Below are 5,752 nucleotides of genomic sequence, written 5' to 3'. Positions count from 1 at the left end.
TCTTCTCCTTTGTTTCTTCTCCTCTCCTCCTCTCCTCTCTTTCCTCTCCTCTGCTCTCTTCTCCCCTACTCCTTTCCTCAGTTCACTTCTCTCCTCCTCTCCTCTCTTTTTTCTCCTCTCCTCTCCTCGCCTCTCCTCTCCTCTCCTCTCCTCTCCTCTCCTCTGTCTCTTCTCCTCTGTTTCTTCTCCTCTCCTCCTCTCCTCTCTTTCCTCTCCTCTGCTCTCTTCTCCCCTACTCCTTTCCTCTGTTCACTTCTCTCCTCCTCTCCTCTCTTTTTTCTCCTCTCCTCTCCTCGCCTCTCCTCTCCTCTCCTCTGTTCACTTCTCTCCTCCTCTCTTTCCTCTCCTCTGTTCTCTTCTCCTATCCTCCCCTCTCTTCTGTCTCCTCTCCTCTCCTCTCCTCTCCTCTCCTTTTCTATGAAAATTGGAGCCCAGTGTAGGAAGGGCAGAGTCTGACGCTGATTCTCTCTGTCCCATAATTCTGGGGTCCAAAGACAGCCCAGTTTGAATATGTTTGTCCTCTCTCACATTTATCTTCTCCTCACGCCCAAGCGTAACCCATTTCCCACAAACCTGTGGAAATTCTACAACAAAAAACTGGGTCTCCAGGCACCTGCTTATTGAGTCAAATAAGAGATGTCTGGTTTCACACACACACACACACACACACACACACACACACAGGGCCAGAGCGATTTTATAACGTTAGCCATGCGGTTTTTTTTATAGCGTTAGCAGCGCGCTTGGTTCATCCAGTTTGTTTACTCAGAGGCCTCTAACTGACCTTTTTGTTTATTTATTTGTTTGTTTGTTTGTTTAAAAATAGCTATTAACATTGCACGACATGATTGCAAAATACTGTTTGACACTGTCGGTCATTCGCGACGGTTTACGCGTAAAGCGAGTCATTGAGCATCAAAGCCAAGTGGAGTGGAGCTGCTTTCAAACTGCATGGACAAGCTGCATAGTTACCATAATAATCATATTCATTCCCGCGTAGCATATTCTAACAGATGTCCCCTTGTCTTTAATCTACCAAAGCACTTTTTTATATCTCTTTAGGACTGGCTAAAACGTAAAAGGATAAGCGTTGAAAGCGCTGCCTGGAGTAAGACAATTAAATGTGGATTTTCGCCAAAATTCGTATTACCGCATTTAAAACCATTTCGAGCAAAGTTTTTACGATGACAGTGAGCAAGGTCAGAGAACGCTGTAATGTAATATTTTGACATATATATATATGTGACGTACTTGTTTGTGTTTGTGCTTTCTGTACCGTGTATATCTGTTGAGCGACACTGAGCCTACCACAGCCGGCTCCATCAAACTTCAGCTAAATTCAGGCCGATTCAGTTCAATTCAGCTGAATTCAGTTCAGTTCAGTCCACTGATCTGATACTTCATAGGAGTGACTGTGATGACAACACTGGACATTTTGCCATTGCACTGATAAATGAGACACAACAGAAAGCCAAATATTATGGAATACTGTACCTCGATGAACAGCAGCAGCGGGTGCAATGGTTGCTGTTCTCTCTCTCTCTCTCTCTCTCTCTCTCTCTCTTTCTGTCTTTCTCACTCTCTCTCTCTCTCTCTTTCTCTCCAGAGGATCGTTTTGGGGATTCTCTAGTCATTTATTCTTTAAGTCAAGTGTCCTAGCACAATCCTTACTCAATCTCTCTCTCTCTCTCTCTCTCTCTCTCTCTCCCTCTCTCTCTCCCCCCTCTCTATTTTCTTTCTTTTTTGGGCTTTCCCTTGCTCGTTCTCTCCCTCCCACCATCCCTCCCTCTATCTATCTATTCATCTATCTCTCGCCCTCTCTCTGTCTGCCCTCTCTCCAGTACTGCAATAAATTTCAGGCTCTCACTCTCTCTCTCTCTCTCTCTCTCTGTTCAGCATGCAAGCCTACACCATGCAAACATCTCCGCCAACAGGATGTTCACTTTCTCTGTTTCTCTCTCTTACTTCTCTCCATCTTCCTGTCTTCCCTTTTTAATCACTGCAAACAGCCCCAATCATCACATTCTCATCTCTCCATTTCTGTGTGTGTCTCTCTCTCTCTCTCTCTTTCTCTTTCTTTCTCCTCCATTCCACCCATTCTCCCTCCTACACACACACAAACGCACACACACACACACACAACGGCCATGCAGTGGCATAAATCAAGGAATGTAGGCTTTAGGACACACACGCGTGCACACACACACACACACGCACACACAGGGACACACACACACATACACACACACACACGCTGCCTCCACAAACGTTTAGCGCAGCGATGTTCAGCTGTGTGTTCGCTAGCGTTATCCCCCCTCCTTTGCTAATTTACGCGTTTCAAACGTGAAGAGAATATCGCCCGCCGCGTAAAAGCCCCAAACACACACTCACACGCACCACCAGCCCCCTTCTGCAAGACTCTAATTGCCAAATTGCCACCCCCAAACACACACACACACACACAAACACACACACACACACATGTTCCACAGCAGTAGAAGGGAAGAGAAGCAGATCTTACTCAGTGTTCTTGAACCGATGCATCCCATGTTTTGTTCACAGAGACCCCGGAATACAGCAAGGAAGCTCTCGCCTTTCGCCGTACATTCTCTCTCTCTCTCCCTCTCTCTCTCTCTCTCTTTTTCTCTCTCTCTCTTTCTCTCTATCGTCTCCTGTCGTTCTCTCTCTTGCACGTCTCGTGCGGCTCTCCCTCACTCCTTCTCCTCCTCCTCCTCCTCCTCCTCCTCCTGCTCTTGCCGCTCAGACACGCTCCCTCTCTCTCTCTCTCTCTCTCTCTCCCTCTCTCGGTGCACTCAGAGTATCGGTGAATAGACTGAGAGAGTCAGAGCAGAAGAAAAGATTGATCAGATGTTGAAATTACAGTCGTCTGTGTCACCCATATGATAATGATAATCATTTCGGCCCGTGCTGTTCATCTCTCAGTGGAAAATGACAGTGTTTCCCACCTGCAGTCTGGTCCTCTGTTTGAAGCTAGTTTGCGTGTGTGTGATGTGGAACGGGTGAATGTGAGATACGGTCTGGATTACTAATGATGTTGAGTGAAATGAAGAATGTGTTTGATTTCTTGGTTTTTATTTGGTTTGATCTGACTGAACAGTTACTATATGTCTGTGTGTGTGTGTGTGTGTGTGTGTGTGTGTGTTGTATCATGTTTCTCTCATTGTTCAATGCTTAGTGATATCCACTGCTGTAGTATGGTAAAGAGAGCTAAAATGCATGGTTTCTCTCTCTCTCTCTCTCTCTCTTTTCTACACATACATACTGCCTAACACACCTCATATTGCAGTACAGCTGTTTCTATCTCTCCCTCTCTCTCTCTCTCTGTTCCTCCCTCATTTTGTCTCCCCTCTGTCCTGTTCTCCAATGAACCTCATGAACACACACGCACACACACACACACACACACAGAATACTGAACAATCAAGAGATCTCACGACAAGGTATTCCTATGCGACTCTCAACTTAAAAGCTCTCTCTCTCTCTCTCTCTCTCTCTCTCTCTCTCTTTATCTATATCTCTCTCTCTCTCTCTCCCTCTCTTTATCTACCTATCTCCCCCTCTCTCTCTCTTTATTTGCATTCTTTTTTCCTTTTCATCCTCTTCTCTTCCTCTCTGGACCCTCCACCCCTCCCTTCTCTCTTTCCCTCACTCTTGGTGGCAAAAAACACACACACACACAGAGGAGTGGCTTTGTTATCTGCATATCTACCCCCTCCCTCTCTCTCTCTCTCTCTCTCCCTCTCTCTCTCTCTCTCCCTCCTTCTCCCTCTCTCTCTCTCCCCCTCCCTCTCTCTCTCTCTCTCTCTCTCTTTCTCTCTCCCTCTCTCTCTCTCTGTATTATATATTTATGGGAGCTGTTTCTCTATGTGTTTCCCCAGTGCAGTGACGCAGGATAATGGAACAGAGGGATGAAGATGGGGTCAGTACTTTTTTTCTTTCTCTGAGTTCACACAGGGAGAGAGAGAGAGAGAGAGATGGACAGATGGAGAAAGGGTGAAAGAAAAGAGAAGAGGAACGAGAGAAGAAAGGGCAGATGGGGAGAGGACGAGAGAGAGAGAGAGAGAGAGAGAGGGGAATCCTGTTAAATAGAGGTGAGGCCAAAATGCACAAAATTAGTATTCAGTGAAAGAGAGATAGATAGGGAGAGAGGGAGAGGCTGAGAGAGGGAAAGAGAAAGACAGAGGGAGAGAGGGAAAGAGAGGAGCGGGGGAGGGGTAGTGTGAGGAAAAAAGGAGGGGTGGGGGAGGAACATGAAGGAAAACAGCATTTAGAGAGAGAGAGAGAGGGAGAGAGAGAGAGAGAGAGAGAGAGAGAGAGAGAGAGGGAGCAGGCCAGAGAATGGATAAAACAGGGTTGATACTGTTTGTATGAAAAAGATGACTAAACTCTACAGCGTATTGTTGTAATCTTCCCAATCCTGGACAGTCACACTGCGCCAGTGCTATATATAGAATATTGGCTCTCACGCTCCGTGTGTGTGTGTGTGTGTGGTGTGTGTGTATGTGTGTGTGTGTGTGTGTGTGTGTGTGTGAGAGAGAGAGACAGAGAGAGAGTAGTGTGTGTGTTTGCACTCTACAGAATGCAATGCATAGTGATGTGTGCAATTTATATGTAAATGTTTAGCGGTGTGAACATATGTCTGATGTGTGAAACCCGAAATACAGTGTTGAACTTGATTGTGTGTGTGTGTGTGTGTGTGTTTATAATGTGCATTGTTTTTCCAACAGAAGTTCAGAGTGATGGAAGTCTAAGGGGGCTGAGGTTGTTCCCGTGCCCAGGGTGGGTGTCTCTGTCTGGGGCTGTTCAGTCTGCCCAGAGTGCCTCCCTCTGGATGTAGCTTCGGTTGTGCTCTGATCTGACTAATTACTGGGCCTTAAGACACTGAGGGAGATGCCCCTTGGGCTCTCTCTCTCTCTCTCTCTCTCTCTCTCTCTCTCTCTTCATCTCTCCATTTCGCTCCCATTTTCTACCCTTGCACACATAGAGACCGGGGCAGACACATGTAGTGATTAAGAGTCACACACACACACACACACACACACAGAGAACAAGGCCATGACCAATGACAGCAGCATGGTAGCATGATGAATGCTAACATCGTGTCAGCACAAGGTCAGGAGGGTAAAACAGACCACCACAATAATCCTCCTCCTTACACACACACACACATACACACACACACACACACATACACACACACACACAGAACACCGAGTATCAGAAACATAGTAGCCTATTCTATTTCATGTCTCCAATCACTGTATACACCCCTGTAACGACAATAGCAATCGACTGCACAGAAATGAACCGCTGTTTATCCACTTGAGTGTCCTTGCAAACGACATTATTTCAGTGACATCGGCGCAGAAATTTTACCGAAGGTATGAAGTGTGTTTGTCTTGTACATAGACGGTATACTTAACGATTACGATACTGACGGTTTATCGTCGCCCGCGTCACGAGAAGCCGGTACATTCAATTCATTTGCACTCGCGAAACGCATACAGAACAACCCAAATGGGAGGAGGAAAAAAACAAAAACACTGACTTCACCCAGTTTTCAAAGTCAGCGTTTATCTCTGCAGTTTGGTTCTCTTTAACGGGACAATAGTGTCGCTAAGTGAGCTCAAGGACATAGAGCAAGTACAACATGACATTTGAGCACAAACACTTCTGTTCTTTTACATTTTTTTTTGTCTGACGGAAATAATACGCGAATTACACGATTCTT

The sequence above is a fragment of the Chanos chanos genome, chromosome 9 (assembly GCF_902362185.1).
Source record: "Chanos chanos chromosome 9, fChaCha1.1, whole genome shotgun sequence".
Lineage (NCBI taxonomy): Eukaryota > Metazoa > Chordata > Actinopteri > Gonorynchiformes > Chanidae > Chanos > Chanos chanos.
The sequence above is the reverse complement of the archived record's forward strand: the minus strand, read 5'-3'. Positions refer to the sequence as shown.